General features: G+C 43.2%; 1 protein-coding gene across 4 annotated transcripts in view; it reads right to left on the bottom strand.

Moving 5' to 3' along the window:
• Window positions 1-18,349, bottom strand: part of FAM110B (family with sequence similarity 110 member B) — a 147,283-nt gene that overhangs the window by 46,816 nt on the left and 82,118 nt on the right. For 3 of the 4 annotated variants that reach the window (XM_040625855.1, XM_040625854.1, XM_040625856.1), the window contains one exon: window positions 16,702-16,790. The gene's annotated coding sequence lies outside the window, so the exon portion shown is untranslated. Of the gene's footprint in view, window positions 1-10,881; window positions 10,991-16,701; window positions 16,791-18,349 lie in introns of all 4 variants that reach the window. The other variant, XM_040625857.1, reaches the window with a different exon arrangement.

Here is an 18,349-nt window from a genome sequence, read left to right as displayed (position 1 = left end):
AAGCACAGAATTTCTAATCCTTGACCTCCAAAAGATTTCCTCGAATCGACCATATAAGAGAAAAGAAAGGGACAGGGGCGCCTGGGTGGCAGAGCGGTTAAGCGTCTGCCTTCGGCTCAGGGCGTGATCCCGGCGTTCTGGGATCGAGCCCCACATCAGGCTCCTCCGCTATGAGCCTGCTTCTTCCTCTCCCACTCCCCCTGCTTGTGTTCCCTCTCTCGCTGGCTGTCTCTATCTCTGTCGAATAAATAAATATTAAAAAAAAAAAAAAGAGAAAAGAAAGGGACAAACAAAGATCAGGGATTAGGGGCCAGGAAAAATTTTTAGAGGACAGTATTTTTTTTTTTTTTTAAGATCTTATTTATTTATTTGTGAGAGAGAGAGAGAGCGAGCACAAGCAGCAGGACCAGCAGGCAGAGAGAGAAGCAGGCTCCCACGACCCTGGGATTGTGACCTGAGCCAAAGGCAGATGCTTAACCGACTGAGCCAGCCAGGCTTCCCAAGTTTAGCAGACAGTATTGACAGAGCACTCCAGAGAAGCAAAAGCATGGACAAATTCACAAACTGTGACTAGGCCAGCAGAACAAAAGGGTGATATTTTTGAATGTTTAGCAATTGGGTATTAGGAAAGACAATGAAGAGATGGAGAGAAATCACCAAAAATTTTCAAAAATGAAAATGAAGCACATAAAACACACAGCCTTCATTAGGGACACCTACATGTGAGGCCATAGGCTACATGGGAGAAAAGAAAACATGTAGTAAGAAAGATCATAGGGGCCCTAGTGGCTCAGTTGGTTGGGCGTCTGCTTTCGGCTAGGGTCATGATCCTTGAGTCCCTGCATCGAGCCCCATGTCCGGGCTCCCTGCTCAGAGCCTGCTTCTCTTTCTGCCCCTCCCCCCTTGCTCGGGTTCTCTCTCTCTCTCTCTCTCTCTAATAAATAAAATCTTTAAAAATAAATAAATAAATAAATAAATAAATAAATAAATAAATAAATAAAAAGAAATTTTAAGAAAGATCACAAAAATACATAAGAAGTAGGCAAGATCTACTCTGAAAGCAAATGACAGTATGGTTGGATACATATGTGTGTGTATATATGTACAGCATTCACATTTATATCCATTTAAACATCTTAACAACATGTATGGAAATATCTGCAAATCAATGTGGTACATGGGAGCACTAAATATGCCCAGGGAGACCAGAGGATTGGACCTGAATTACAAGCAAGAACTTAACAACCATAATGAATAAACAAACTTACTTTCCTCAGAGTTTACAAAATAGATTTAAATACTGAAAATGACTCGTGTTCAATTTTTTAAATTAAGTATTCATTTTTAAAAACTACATTTAATATTTAATATATCATGATTAATTACTATATCACCTTGGATATTTCTGTACATTCCTTTAAAAACTGTTCCCACTTTTAAACTAAGAAATTAACAGGAATATAGACACTGCAACCAAAACCTACTGTTAAGGGGGAAAAGTGAACAGTTACTCATCCTGTCTGTGCAGGGACAGTAGGCTTGGTAAAATACAGCATGTCTCCATAAGGAAGTCGAGGTTTAGAAGACAAAAATAGTACATAAACAGCCAAGTATGACTAAATAGAATTATGTTCTTCCAGATCACTCCGATGCCAAGCCCAAAACTATGTATGGGGAAAAAAAGGCTTAGTTAGTGGCAAGAGAACCCCAGTCTACTAGCAGTGGTTACTCTGTTTATATGAAGTATTATTATTAATAATAGCAAATGTACTACTTTTCAGATGAGCAGAGTCTATTTGTGATTTGAAATGAATGCTCTTCTTCCAATAATTATACATATTCAAAAGCCAGATCCACGAATCTTAGATTGATTTTTTCAGTACTAGTATAGAGTTAATGTTCCTGGAACTAGCCAGAAGGGTTTAGAAACTAGTAAGCATGTTTCTATGGTTACAGGCTGCTCTGCCAACAAGAGATCAGTTCACACATTCCCTATAACCCATCGACCACATGGGGAGAAGGGAGATCTGCATTTGGGGTTTTCAGGATCACCGTCAATTATGATTTTTGCTAGCGTCCTGATTTTTATGAGAACGCACATGGCACTGATGTGTGTAAGTTCCCTAAACTTTATGTTTTTCTCGACTCTTCAATGTGTCAACGACCATCAGGCATGTGCTCTGAGGGAGGCACGGTGGTGATAAATTCCCCCACAGATTTCACTTTAACTCATGCTGTGGGTGACAGCACACCTGGTTATAAAAGTCTGACGCGGAATCCTGATGGAGGAGGGGCTAAGCCAGAAAGCTAGACACGTACAACACCCTCCATGTAGAGGAAGCACGGTAGGTGGCTGCTGTCCAGCAGGGGCTTCGTGAACACAGCTGGGCAGCGAAGGTGGGACAAATGACCAAGCGATCATAGAAGGATCAGGTAGAAAGCATGGTTTCCATAAAGACAGAGGCTTACGTCCCAACTGGAAACAAGAAGTGCAGTAGATGCTCCATGACCCAGAAATGAGCACTCACAAATCCGTAAACCGGGGCGTCTTCATTAGAGAATTTTTTTTTTTTTTTTTTTAAGGAAATGTTCCCATTCTGTGTGGCTTCAAATAGAACTCTGGCTGGAGAGGTGAACATGAAAATGCCCTTCTCTTTTCTCTTACATTGCTCACCTTCTGGAGTGGCCTTAACTTCTGGCCCATTACAGAGATTGTATGGTCAATGATTCACTATACTGGTGAAGGCAAGGCCATACCTGCAAGGCACAGTTGGGCCACACCTGAAAGGCACAGGTGGACCACACTTGTAAGGCACAGCTGGACCAAACCCTTTAGGCACAACCTGCAAGGCACAGCTGGACCACACCTGTAAGGCACAGCTAGACCACACCTGCAAGGCACAGTTGGGCCACACCCATAAGGCACAGCTGGACCACACCTGAAAGGCACAGCTGGACCACACCTGCAAGGCACAGCTGACCCCTAGCAGAAAGTCGTCTCACAAGGTTGGAACTTGCGTGCTTCAGTTTCTTCATCTGGACCAAGGGGATGTTGTGAGGACAAAGTGAGAAAAATCCAGAGAAATGCTTAAAAGAGGGAAAAGAGCACAGCAAGCATCCCAGAAATGTCCTCTGCTATATTATTACTGTGGATTAGTATCGTTACTACTAAAAACGAGGCAGTGTCCTTCAAGAGGCCTTGTGGAAAAAACCTCAGGTCAACCCTTTTAAATGATGAGATAAAGACACCAAGGTTCTCAAAGGAACCCTCCAGAAGAGTATTCAGACACCTTAGCCTTTATTTTGAAGAAAACTAATTAACTGAAGTTCTGCTCCCGAATCTTGCTAACGTATGACGCACTTGGGGAGAAGTACAGAAATCATACTTCAGATGTACAATGAATAAAATTTTCTAGAAGATGCCATCATGGCAAAAATATGCTTTTAAAGTAAAAATTAACTCTGGTGGTGTTTTACTTCTATGAAACGCTTTCTTCGAAAAGATGATTACCTGATTTAAAAATAAATAAAGACTATGTGAACTTTTACCATGAATAACTAGCTTAGAAGTAAAACTTAGCAATGCACCCATATTATATCTATTTCTCAAATTCTCTGTATCAAATCATTACAATGTTAGGATGTTTATGGCTTCCTCATGCCCAGAGATTGTGTTTTTAAATTGTCATAATTATTTTTGTCTTTATTTTGGCCATAATCCATTTATCACACCAAGCAGAATAACCGCAAAGTAAAACTGTGCTAATCAGGAAAAAAAAAAAAAAAAAAGACCAGGGAAAGAAATGTACGTTGGGTAATAGAGGTAATGGCTTTGGCTCAGATTCTATTATATTTTTTCGTGGAAAGCAAAACTCATAAAGCTAAGGCACCCACAAATAGATCAAACCATGAAACTAAATTACTGTGAATTTAAGGCACCACAATTTAAGCACTACACTGAGAGAAGCAGCAGTCAAAACAGAAGCAGTAAACATCGAAACAGATCCCCAGTGAAAATGATGTGGTTGAGGGAGATGTGGAATGTTCTCAGAACTGTAGAGATTACAGCTTAGCCACAGATGACCTTCAAGTGACAAAATACTTTATGAGCCCTGTACACTAAAGTTCACCGATTCACGGGGACGATGCACAAAGGCATCAATTGATAGACAGTATTAAGACCACAGAGTTGATGTGAAATAAAACCACTCATCTGTGAAGGTTTTATTTTAGCTTCTCCCTGCCCTTTGTTGCACCGTTTGATTGTCATCCTAAAACTTCAACGCTTTATTGCAGAGTTCCCACCACTGCTAAAGGAATATTCATGGCGCTAGCTCTGATCCTGTCAAAGGCAGTATTTATGTATATAGGAATATAAAACTGTTGTAACAAGGAAAAATGTCGCAGATTTACAAGGGATCAAATTTACAAGGCAGCAAGTTGAGGTGCGTGGGTTTCATCTTGTAAATGCTCTGATCAAAAAGGGAGCCTGAAAAGCAGAAAAATCTGTCCTTGATGGTTTTCAGATAAAATATCACTTCCCCTTGGAACGTGGTCATAACTCTTGTCCCTCCTTCCTCACATTCGGGATGGGGCTGCGCCAAGCAGAAGTCATAACTCGAAAGCAGGGTTCGGTGTTCTTGGAACTTTCACACAAATTCTAGTGCATGCAATCAAGTGACAATCAGAAACCTACCTGAAGTTTGGAAAATGCGGAAAATATAATGTGGTTTATTAAACTAAGTGTTCATGGCATCCCATAAAAAGAAGCATATACAATCCCTCTACTTAAATCTCCTCCAAAAATGAAGAGGATACGGACAATAGATTATGGAAAGAAAAAGGAAGGTTTCATTGAATTCAGAATTTAACTACAAAATATGGAGAATTCTGTCCTGAAATGTCATTTTATTATAGGAATTCTAAACTAGATATGTTGAAAACATTTGGGCCTTGATGGAACTGGGAATTTATCGAGTCAGTAAAACAGTAAAGACAGCTATGGAGTGACTGGGTAAAGTGGGGAAGTTCACAGTAATATACAAACTCACTGAATATATCTATACACATAGTAAAATAAGATTTAATGGAAAAACCAAAAGGTGATTATCCTTTAAAATTAACTATGAAATTATCTATAATCCTCACTATCACAGGTATAAAATAAGTAAATTTTTGATATTCTGTGCATTGCTTAAAATATATACTATAATAAAATTTATTTTTTCATTTAATTTCACCTTAGCAAACATTTATTGGGCCCCTCCCATGAGCCAGGTGCTATTCTAACCATGAGGGACACAAAATGACTGATAACACAAAATGACTGATATCTATGCTCTGTCATCGAGGAGATCAGATTTTTTTTTTAAGATTTTATATAACAGAGAGAGGTCGAAAGAGCACGCAGAAGCAGGGGGAGCAGCAGAGGGAGAGGGGGAGAAGCAGGCTCCCCACTAAGCAGGGAGCCCGATGTGGGGCTCGATCCCGATGCAGGACTCGATCCTGATGCAAGAATCGATCCCAGGACCTGGGATCATGACCTGAGCCGAAGGCAGATGCTTAACCAGCTGAGCCACCCAGGCGCCCAGGAGATCAAACTAGAGAGAAAAAGAGATACCAGTGGAATTGAAAGAATGGATCTCAGTGCAGAAATGAAAGCGTGGGAGAGACCATGAAACCACCTGAGGGGAGCAGGTGGGGTTAAATCACAGAACCAAGGGTAATGAAGCCATCCTGGAAGAAAGGCGTGTAAGTAGACTCCTGAAACTGAATGCCAGGACAGGAACAGTTTAAACCCAAGCCCAAGGGCATTGAGAACCTGGTATTCACAGACACTGTGGGTCTTTTCATGATCCTACAGGCAAACTGTGGTGGAAGCGGGGTGGGGGGAGACAGACAGAGAAGAAGAGGTAAACAGACTATCATGGGGAATCTTTTATCTGAAGTGAAGGGGCATGAACTTGACCTTGTAACTGATGGGAGTCAGTGAATGGTGGTGAGCAGGGAGCAGCCTGTGCCCTGTGGAGTATGCAGGTAGACATGAGTAGGCAAGGAGAGCAGCAAACCTTCAGAGAAGGTAGGACTAGGGCTTCAAGGGGGTATCTGGTATTGAGCTAGCTATGAGGGAGTCTTATTTCTGGGGAGCTCTTTTTGTCTTACCCAACAGAAACATCTTTGGAAAGCTGCAAATTAACTTGGTGAGCCAACTCCTATTTGCCCACTGACAACTTACTCATGTTTATATTAATTTCATTGATTTTTAAGTTGACGCTGGGCACTAAAGGGTAGAGCTTAGGATGTAATAAGAATCTTGACATTCGCTAGTCTTCAAAGCATTTTTTTAGCTACAGAAGTTGTCTCTAAAGTAAAGGTTATGTACATCAGTGTGTAAAACACATAGACACACAGTGGTTTTGGAAGAAGCAGGGCCTCAAATCTCAGTGCCCCGTCAGCCTGGAAACCTCTGTACTTCAGGGAACAGTACCGAAAACCACTGACGAAGTTCAGCTCATTCATTCTACCAATGAGAGGTAGAGGTTTTGTTTCAGAGTTGTGATGTGGAAGGAGACAGATGGGTTTATATGCTGGTCTTCACAGTGATGAGCCAGGTTACTTTGAGAAGTCACTTTTCTCCTATGCTTCTGCTGCCTCGTCTATAAAGCTGAGCTGACTGCGCCCCCCGCCCCCCCCCCCAAGGCTGTGGAAGTGAAAGTGCTTTATAAAATGTGTAAGTCTATGGGGGAAAAAAGAGCAAATTGCCAGTTTCAAATCAGAGCTGGCAGCAAAGCCCAATGACCTGAGTCCCAGATGGCCAGGTGACCCATCCAAGTCCCCAACCCACCCTCCACCAGCCCCCGATGAGGAAGGAAATGATGGAAAACATGGGTCTCTTTGAGGCCACTATTTAATAAAGCCTGACGTGGAACTCTTGTTGGCATCTACTGCAAGTTTTTTGGTTCAGAGAATCCTTTCGTAAATCTAATCTGCCCAAAGAATATGGTTTCTAAATAGGAAGAAAACATTTTAGCTCCAAAGTCTGAGTAACATCTGGCACCTAGGCCATCACTCTCGACACACTTTAGCAAGGTGTATGAGAAGGCTGCACCTGCAGGCCGATGAACACGGGCTTGTATCTTGCCTCCTAATTATCTGCTTTCTTCCAACAACTACCTGTTAAGAGAATTAAGGGAGATAACTGACGCACATAAAAGCTTTCCCACCCTCACGGGTCCCTGCAAAAGGCCCAGTGAATGCTAAGCCAAACACCGCTTCACAACCTTCTGCTTGTGCCACATCATGTAAGTTACTATAGTATGGAGCTAATTGTCCATCAACATTGCACTGTCTTTGGGGGTGCCTGGGTGGCTCAGTCGGTTAAGCATCTGCCTTCAGCTCAGGTCATGATCCCAGGGTCCTGGGATCGAGCCCCGCATTGGGCTCCCTGCTCAGCGGGGAGTCTGCTTCTCCCTCTCTCACTCCCCCTGCTTGTGCTTTCTCTGTCTCTGTCAAATCAATAAATAAAATCTTAAAAAAAAAAAAAAACCAAATCCCCCCTCCCAAAAAACCCAAAAAACATTGCACTGTCTTCCCCAGGAAACATATCAGTATGAAGATGTACTCTTAAAGTATCACCATCCATTAACGACCAGTGGAAGACTGGAAATCAAAGGAGGCAGTTTGTAAAGTATTTTACACATCACAGCAATAATGTACAGGTTTAAAACAGAGGTAACATTCTCTATAAAATATCCTAAGAAGTTCACAGTGGTCTTATGTATGTACACGACTCAGTGCCAAATGATGTGGCTACTTCTTACTTTAAAATAAAAGAACGTTTCAGACAGCACTTCAAAACCAGATTTCCGTAGTCTTAAAAATACGAGATCGATTGGATGCAAAAGTCTATAATCATAAAGTGCTTTGAAACAGATTAATGCATGACGTCAAGTGTCATTAATAAAGGACAATGAGAAACCCCCAAGTGCTGCAGATATGGCATAAAATGTCTTCAAGTAATCTCTTAACTTTGTTTCTTTCTTTCTTTTCTTTTTTTTTTAAGATTTTATTTATTTGTTTGACAGAGAGAGAGAGAGCAAGAGGGGGTGGAGGGAGAGAGTGCACAAGCTGGGCATGGGGGGGTGGCGCTGGCAGGCAGCAGAGACAGAGGGAGAAGCAGGAAGCCCAACACGGGGCTCTATCCCAGGACCCCGGGACCATGACCTGAGCTGAAGGCAGCCACTTAACCGACCGCGCCACCCAGGTGCCCCTTAACTTTCTGTTTCTTAATGAGAGACTTAAAGTCACATATTCATATGACTTTTCCTAATTGTACTTTAGCATATCTTAATCGAGTGCTTAGTGACCAAAGGATGTTAAGAATAAGACAGATGTTTTCAAAGGCTCCAAATGAGGCCATTTGCTTTGGTCTGCCCTCCTGGAGGACTAGCTCTGAACGGCTAGAGAGTCAGTTATGAGGGTGTGAGCACTGTCCACAGCGGACAAACACCAGGTTAGCGGGCAAAGTCTCACCTGCAAACAGGCAGCATCAAGGAACGCTGGAAGGACTAATCAGCTACATGAAAGCAGAAATCAGCACATTACATAACAGGGACAAGTCCCGGGGCAGGTTCAAAGTGGAGAAATACACGTCGGTGGGCGAGAAGACGAACACGGTCTTCAAATGCCTTATAAATCAACATACCACGTGTATTCTAAGACAGTTTATTACATTCTCTAAACACTTCTAATGTAAAACCTTCTCAGGCCCGAGTTCAACAAATGCCTGCATCTTTCTGGTTCGCAACAAGTCCATGGTCAAAACCTTAAATCTATAAGGGTATCAGCTTTCTAAGATCTCCTGGTTGATTAAATGGTATGAAAAAAAAAAAAAAGGGGAGGGGGGATTCCTTAAAAGTACAGCATGAAATGAACTACAAATGAAACTCGTAGAATAAAAGAAAATGAAGCCCTGCCTTCTTCCCTTAGTTTTGCGGTCTGCTGCCAGTTTTGGAGCAGGGAGACAGAGCCCGAGGCAGAGGTGGAAAAGGCAGTGGGATTGGGGAAGACAGTCACGTACCAATCCCGACTCTGTCTGACCAGGGCTGCCCACGCTGACATCCCTGCACGATGGAGTGCAGAAGGGGGTCTTAGGAACACAGGACGGGAGCTAGCACCTTGTGCTGGGGTTAGGATCTAACACTACTGGGTGGGGATATTTACCATGATTCCCGCGATGACGTATAAAAACCCCACTGGCACCTCAGTGGAACCTCTTTGGAAAGTAATCCACATTAACAGGTGAAGAGAATAGCTCTGCAGCCCCCTCTACTTGGGAGATGGAGAGCGGTAGGGTATGAAAAGTGTTAAGCTCTTCAGTGAAAAGTCATGTTTTTAAAAAAATGAGATTTCAAGTCCACTGCTAACTGGATGGAAGACAAACATGAGAGTCTTATAAAACCACTTAAAATATGAAACTCTGACACTATTTATAGATGAACTGCCATTAAAATGATGCTTGAAAACAGTGTGTTCGTCTCTAAAGTGGGGAGTGTACCCCATCAATACATTGCACTGTCTTCTCTGTACCCCCACTATATAAGAAAAAGGTCAGCTGGCAAGATCTTGCTCACAAGCACACCTTCCAGAAACGTACCTGGAGGTTTCAGAGGACACAGAGAATAATAGACCCTTGGCATTCATAGATTATTCTATGATCTATGAGAAGAGACCAAAGATGTAGTCCTGTAATCTTTCATATGTCATGGATCTGAGCTACCCATGAATTAGTCATACTCTCCTTGCATGGAACCAGGACTTCTGTTCTGCCCATACATACAAATTTTTTTTAACAGAAGAGATGAATGGATTAACACACAGGCAGAATGCAAAGCAGGGGTGAGTGTGAACAGTAGGCATGGCTGTGCTCACTCTTTATTTTTCATCAGCACTGATGTGTGCCTTTTGAGGTGGGACCTCCCCCAAATTGCAAATTAAAGCAACTATTCAACTTGGGGCCAGGCTCAAATAATTGAGCTTCTGAATGTTGAATCTGTGAGTCGCTAGGGAACACTGAATTTGAGCTAAAGAACAGACTTGTATCTAAACTAAATTTTGTAAACAGAACCATATTTAAATGCAGTTGAGGAGTCCAGACTTAAAGAGTTTTTGATAAAGCTAATTATGCCTTGATTACTCCCTGCTTTGACTAGTTTAAAGCTGAAGTTCAAGTTCTTCTAATTCTATACCATAATGTTTAACTATAACCCACCACAAATAACTCAAATTTTCTTTTTTTTTTCTTCCTTTTTTCTGACTTCATTTTCTCCTTTCTTTTCCCATGAGTAGACGGTGTCTTTCTCTTTCACTGAAATGATGCCTCTGGTCCTGTTGACCCCTGGTGCTGCCATGCCTTGTATCTGCAGAGGCTGCCACCAGAGCTTATAAAAAGGCAGATGAGAAACCTACAGTGACTTTCCTCTTTACGTGTAGACAAGGCCTTTCAGTCCCTATTAAAGTCCACAAACTGCTCTTAATCCTCTATAGTTTGCTCAATTCTGTGCAGGACTCTAAAGACACAGGTACACACGTTATTCCTACCATCAAGTTGCGTATAATGCGCTAGCAGGAGGCAGGGGGAACTTACCGTAACAGAAATCAGATAACGGTAAGTATGTTCCATGGACTCTGAGGAAAGTTCATGACACACACTCATCGTCACAAGGGCCTAGGAGTACTTGTAATGCCAATTCTGAATAAATGAAGATTTAGGAGACAGTGAGGTCTTCACACAACAGAGGAAACCTGAACTGGACCTCACGTATGGGTGGGATTCTGACCGAGTTTCTACTTGTGTTTCTTGCTGTCGGTGGGTCTGTTTACCTTCCAGAAGAGACGCTGTGTTTTCCTCTTGACTGTGTTTTCTTTAAGTCTACTTAGATGTCACTCTCCTCTGGAGACATAAGAACTGATGATAGCTTTCCACTCCGTGCTGTTGAACAAAAGCGTTATTTTCATGAAGGGCGAGCCACGTTAGTAAAGAACTTGGTGCCTCTTCAGGAATTTATCAGTCCCTGGAACTGTCCCGATACTGCGGAGCTTCTGAAAGTCTTTTTTTAAGTCTTTGAAAGTCTTTTTCAGCCCAGCCCATGCTCCCTCAGGGCAGGCACCAGATGGATGCCCGCCGGGGCTCCTACACCACTGCTGGGAGTCCGTGTGCTTTACAGTAAGAGACAAGTTGTAAATAAACTTATCATATAATTTGAGAATCATATTGATGCTTAAAACAAAAGATAATTCCAAGACTACCTATAAAGGTGTGTGGTATATACTAAATTGTGAAGCAATTTCTTGAATGAATTTGTTGGATGAATGAATGGTAGAAATTCCTGGATTTTGCTCAGAAAGTTTATTTATTTACTTATTTATTTTTAAATAGAGGAAAAAGTAACTTTTGAAATGGGCCTCAAAGGAAGTCCTGGACTCTGAGGATGAGGAACTGATAAGGAGTTCTGGGCAAGAAGAGGCACACACACCTGATGAGCCAGGTGTGTAGGAAACACAAGAAGAGTAACGGATGCTGACTTTGGATGAGTGTGGGGAGGCCGGTTGAGAGGTGCCTTTAACTTCAGGGCTCTGGACTTTAAATCTGATTGATAGGTAACTGGGAGAAAACAGGGTTTGGGAGCAAGGAGGTAACCAGATGAACAGTGTTTGTAAAAGAATTTTCTGCTTGCTAAATGGACTGGCAGCAGAGACCAGAGGCGGGCTGACTGCTCTAATAAGGCTAAGTCAGTCTGGTGTAGAGATGGTGATGCCAGCGTATGATGCATGAGGAAAAGCCAGCAGGGCTTGATGGCTGCCTGGGGATGCATGGTAAAGAGCCAGCAGTTACTCGGTGGGGCTTCCTTCCAGAGGATGCTCCTTCTGTTGACTGTCGTGGTCAAAACTGTATTTCTTTGTCTGAGGAGGATGCTGAGCTGAGCTCTGCTTTCAATGTGCCCTTTAGAGAGTTAGACCCACGAGACTCAAGCAAGAGCAAGAGACAAAGTTCCAGACCATGCCAGACCAGTGCTTTGTGAAGCTAAAGAGCAGGTGTGTCCAAACACTACCCAAAGGCCATGTGCAGAGACCAGCTTCGCCCTAGGTGTCTCAGTCTGTTAGGGCTGCTATACCAAATGCCACAGACTGGGCGGCTTAGAGATAATAAACATTTCTTTCTCACAATTCTGGAGGCTGGAATCCAAGATCAAGGTGCCAGCATGCCTGGTTCTGGTAAAGGCCCTCTTCTGGGTTGCAGGCTTCTTACTGTTGTCCTTACATGGCAGGAAGGGCAAGGGAATCTCTCGGGAGCCTCTCTTACAAGGTACTATCCAATCATGAGGGCTCCACCATCATGATCTACGTACCTCCCAAAGGCCCCATGAACTCACACCATCACAACGGCCATTAGGATTGCAACATATGAACGGGGTGGGGGACACATTCAGACCACAGCACCAGGCTATGGAAGAGAGAGACCGGTGCGGAGACGACACTTCAAGGCTCTCTAATCACATGGTCCTGAAGGGCCTCCATCTCTCTGAACTTCTCTGAGTAGTCAGGATGCACGAATGCTTTCTCAATTCACACCTAATGATGGAGCAGACTCTCAGCAGGTTGGAGAAGAGTAAGGTCTTGATAGTCTAGCTTTTCACCCATCACAGCTGCAATCACTCTGTGGGTATCTTTCTCTCTCTAATGGGTGTGCTCTTATGGTCCCTTTCTCTCATTATTTGACTTTTTGGTCTCATCCCTTCTCTGATTAATTGAAGACTGCCCACGGTTTCTACGAGTTGATCTAATATTCCACCAGACATCCATATTTTCTTGTGACTTCCCCATTCTACTTTCCCACTGTCCAATGACCCTCAACTATCTTTCCATGTATGAACCCATCACAATAGAGAAATCAACTGGTATGAAAAGTCTGGTAAAGGGCTGAAAGAAGAGCCTGGGATAGAACTGGGTTTATACCCAGTGCGTCTTGTCACACGGTTGCCCTTTGTTATCAGGTTGAACCTCTTCAATTCTTGTATCCTCATCCACACAATGAAAATTCTAATACCCTCTCTGCAGGGCGAGTGTGCGGACTACAGAGACACGTGATGCTACCAGCACAGCACTCCCAAGGCAAGCTTTCCACAGACTATGGGCTTAACTCTTCTGCTGCTTTTTGTAGAAAAGCAGTGACTACATCGACAATGAACTGATCTACACTGTAATAGCCATTAATAATTAACAACAAAAAACTAGACACACACAGTTGACTTACGGAATTTCGTTCATTTGATCAGAAAATAGCATTTTTAAATATGTCAAATAACTTAATTGGCAATCTAACAATTCAAATCGCAATCAATAATGGCCTCTTGAACTTCGTAATAAACACGTGTTAAATCCTCAAAAATAGAATGATACTTTCTGAGGATAGGAGTCCTTTGTTTTACAGAAGAGACTATCTCTACGTGTGTCCTTACAGAAGCCTGGGTGATTTTTGTGAAGAAGGAGAATAAAACAAGTAAAATCCCAGCTACTTTTGCCAGCAAATGCCCCTCCTCTTCCTCTTCTTTTTTAAAAAGCAGCGAGCAAGATCGAAACCTGGCTCCACTGGGCTGCACGGTGGCTCTCATTACCATGGCTGGCTTCCCTGGCTCCTGGGGAGACCTTGCTCAAGGTCAGCTGAGCAGGCTTCCGAGGAGCCACACCTGACAGTACCCATGGAACCTGAGCTCTGAGTCATTTGCTTGGCAAAGAGCTGATCTGGGAAAAGGCAAAAGTCAGAGATGCTGGCGTGAAAGGTAGGTGAGTCATGGACAAGGAACAAATCTTTCATTACGGAGCACCAGCTTTAGGAAACTCAGAAACGGAAAAGAAGCTGTTTGGGGAAAACTAGCTTGTATTTTTGGTTAGGACCATTTAACCCACGAGAAAAGGCATGCACAGGTTGTTTGTGCTTCCAGGAATTTCTTAAGTACCTAGCGCTTACACTATAAATAGAATAAAAAATCTGTCTCAAGTTTTGAAAAAGGAAACTTTCCAGGAGAAACTGACTCTATCAGTGACTTAAGCTTGACTCAGATAACAAGAAACTAAAAACAAAGTGAGCATTGTAACTTATTCCCTGAAATTGCAGTCACGTGGATAATGCATAGAAATCAGTGTTTATTCCTTTAAAAATGACTCACATATACAGCACACAGGAGAGGTTTCATAGTCTAGGTTGAAAAAACTCAGAAGTTTAACCAGAAGAACATCACAAGGTCACCTTATGCCTTCCTTTTCTTTTTTAGTTTCCTTAAACAAGGAACCATGTTTTAAAAAGACACACCTCGTACTCTAAAAACAAAGTAATCTTAAATGCAGAAGTAGTGAAATCCAATAATGACAAGATTAGTACATATGCCTTCGTAAGGCTACTTACCTGTAATGTAAGAGCTCAGAAAAGAACGAAGCTTTAATGAACTTTAAATGCAAAAATCGCAAAAAACAGTTGAAAACATTTGGATGGTACGACAAAAACTATGCTTTTCACAGCAATCTTTATCACACTTTAAAATAAATGTTTCCATCTTATTTATGGGAAAACTGATATAAAAACAACTGAAATCAGCTTGAAATGACCTGACTTTATTTGAGAATGGGATACAGGGCCAAGAATTAGTGTCTCCAACCCAGATGACATTGCACTGCTGAGTCATGTGGTTGAATCCTTTCTAATCTCCCCAGTGCAGGTCCTAGCTAAATAAGAATATGACAAATATTGACAAAGGCAAGATGGTTATGCCTGTGAAGTTTAACTGACCGTCTTCTCCAGAATTTGCCTGGGAGGGGGAAAGAGGGGTCCTCCGCCTCTCGCTGTACCAGGCACTCCTATAGCTATGCGCCTAGCTTTCTGCAAGTTTCTACTAGCTTGCTGGTATTCGTAGTTGGTATGTGGGAAACTGAGGCTCAGAGAAGTAAAGTCCATTCGCGGGTTGGTAAACAGTGGAGCTGAGGTTACACTCATGTCTACCCTACCCCTCTGTTCTTTCCTGGCCATCAGGGTTGCAAATTCACGTGCTGTCAGGAAACAGCCTGGTGAACACTGGTTAGCATGACCACACATAGCAGTGTGTGGGAGAGCAGGGGTGCTGGGAATCATAAGAGGAACCAACAGGCCCATTTGCTGGGGACTTCTCCTGCTTTTAGCACGTCACAGAAAACTCCTCGGTTGTGGGCAGATGGGGATGGGTGGGCTCCTAGAATGAGGCAGAGTGGAGAACACAGGCCCGGCTGGAGGCATTCCCCATTAAATCCACCTGTGCTCAGGTGTAAATCTGCAATCTCAGACCTGGGGATGGGAGATGGGGAGTTCCCTCCAGCCAACAGGAGCCCAGGGCTTTCATTTCAGAACGTCTTAGATCTGGGATCAGAAGATAAGGTCCTATGGTGATGAGTGATGGATTTCAGGATATATCACTGAGGGGCACTGTTGGCTTTTTCTGTAATGCTTCTCTTTCCACCTGCAGAATTCTACCTGGCCTGGGCTGGTTCTTACCTGTCAGCCTAAATTGGATTCTGAGGTTCCTGGAGAGTGGTAACATCTACCCAGCAAGGTCATGCATAACACAATAATAATAAATTATACAATGCATTACATACTCTATAGGCAATGGCCTGTTACATATCGATGCCAGAAAGGAGGCTCGAGGAAGGCTATTGATCAAATCAAAGTATGTGGTCACTCGGGAATATGGTGCTGAGGTTAAGACTGCGTTCTCATGAGGGCTGCTCTTTACTACTCCTTAAGTCACTGGAGACATCAGTCAACTGGAGAGCTATCTCCAACTTCCTAAACATTCCCAATGTCCTCATTTGGTGATACTGAACTCAACCTCTCTGGAAAAGGGAGGAACCATTTGGACTTCGACTACTATTTATCCACTTCTTTGGCTCCTTCATGGAAAGATGGGTCCGGTTCTAGGATATCTCCGGACTCTCCATCAGCTCTGGAGACCAGGAAGGAATCCTGGGGTGTTATGGACATGAGGCAAAGTACCCAGCAGTATCTTGCACAGAGCACACACATTCCCAAGGCTGCCTGGCTGTCTGTCAGCACCTGCCCCCTACTCTCAGTCTGTCCCTGGCATTTAGGTTCTGCCCTCTTGACATGGCCTCTTTTGGGAGACCATCCTGCAAAATTCTCTCTCCCCAAAACTCCCAGGGTGCTCGTTGCTGGCCCTATACCATTTGGCCTGTCAGAAAACACCATTTCATTCCCCAACCACGGTGTACTTCTCATGAAAGGGCAAAGATGCTCACTTTTTAATACTGTCTTCAAATCCATGCACTTCCAAGTACCTCACTAGTGATTACTGGTAAATATAACATGGCTTTTGAAAAAACCATAACTACTAAGCAAATATGTAGAAGACATACCATGGAAACCCTTGCAAAAGCAAAAGTAAATCATGGTTACTGTTAGTTCAGACTTGGTAGAGACCTCAAAGACATGGACTCCTTTTCTTTTTTTTTTCTTTTCTTCTCCTTTTCTTTCCAGACAGCAAAATATCTGAAACCTCAGCCCTCAGCCTCTTTGTCTTAACGTAATAATGGCACAAGTTTTCAGAGAGAATCAATACCTTCTGCTCAGAATAGGCCAAAATAAAGCAACGTACTTACTTGAAAGAGGAATGAGTATTTTATGGATGGGGGGCAGGTGTCACAGGGAGTCCGTTCTATCTTCAGCAACCCTCTGCAGCATGTAATACCTGGAAATACAGAAAAAAATGGCTATTGCTTTTTTACTTGACAAAAAGAGGCAGCCTGCTAAATACACATAGCAACGGAAAATGATAATTCTTTTAAATATTGGTGAAAAATTAAAAAAATAGATAAACATGTAAGTACACCAAAGTGTGCTGCTTCTTACATGCTTCATTTAGAAGCTAAGGGTTCTGCTCACTTCAACTATTTTTTTTTTAAGGAGACATTTAACCAGAGACAGCAATTATACAGAAGGATATAAACATCAGGTTGTGAGAAGTCACATAAATAAAGGCTTACAGGACACCATCGCATTTCTGGAATGGCGGCTCTGTATATCTTGAGTCCAAGTCTACCCAAGGTGTGACAGGGTGTTAGCATTTCAAAGGGCCTCGGGGCCCATCTGGTGCACAATCCACATTTCAGAACACTCAGTTAAGGCGCTTGGCACGGACCACTCAGCTGGCTGGGGCAGAGCTCCTGATAGCCACAGGAGCGCCCTTCCCCTGCACTGTCACACTCCCATGCCAGTACTCATTCATTCATTCACTCATGCATTCATTCATTCTCAAGTACTGACAGAGCACTTTCTACGGACCAAGTTCTGTTCTGGGCTCTGGGGGTTAAGAGAAAAATCTCTGGCCTCAGAGTTTACGTTCCAGAGAGGGGAGACTAAATACAACAAGTGCTATCTCAGAACGGTCTCGCCACGGTGGCAGTTGGAGACATCTGAAGGCGGTGAGGGAGCAAAGCCATGGGTCTACTGGGGGAAGCACATTCCAGGCAGAAGGGGCAGGGAGGACCATGAGGCACGAAGAGCGCGGGAGGCTGGCCAGACAGGAGTAGGGGACACGCGGGGACACGGGAGTAGTGGTTAAGTCTGTGGCACTGGATGAACCGACCAGTGGAGAGCACGTGACAGGGAAGCTGAGGAAGCACAGAAGTTTGGAGAATGTCTACTTAAAAGGAGGGCAGGAAAGAAGGAGGTTGGGAAGAAACATTTCGAGGCAGGAGAAAAACCGCAGGGAGCTGTGTCCCAGAGGCCAGCAGGTGGGCAGCTGCTAGCTTGGGCTGTCAGCTCTTCATGAAGGAGAAGACTTCCAACGCAGTGAGAAAGGGGTGGGGATAAGACAGAGAGAAATAAGGGCTGCTATATGGCCGCTTGTGAAAAAGGGGGTAATAAAGCCTGAGTAGGGCAAAACACCGCAGAATTTGGAGGGTTCCCTGACGGCTGGCTCCGAATACTGGAAATGCACATGTTTCACTGGCGGCAAGATCTAATGCAAACACGCGATCCTTCAAGTGGACTTTCCCACCAAATTTAGCAAGATTTCAAATATGTCTAAATTCAATTAAATGTGTAAGGAGAGCAGAAGGCCTTATTCATGGTAGGGTTCAAGGCCAGTGTTATAATCCAAGCCCCAATTTCACAAGCTTGTCTTTAATGAGCAGCACAAAATAAATGACTTAAAAAAAAGCATCAACAGGCATCCAATGGCAAATGATCATTCCTGGCAATACCAGCAATTCCAAAAATAACCACTAAATTACTTAGGAGTCCACC

Source organism: Ursus maritimus, unplaced genomic scaffold (genome assembly GCF_017311325.1).
Source record: "Ursus maritimus isolate PB19 unplaced genomic scaffold, ASM1731132v1 scaffold_9, whole genome shotgun sequence".
NCBI classification, from domain to species: domain Eukaryota; kingdom Metazoa; phylum Chordata; class Mammalia; order Carnivora; family Ursidae; genus Ursus; species Ursus maritimus.
The sequence above is the reverse complement of the archived record's forward strand: the minus strand, read 5'-3'. Positions and strand labels throughout refer to the sequence as shown.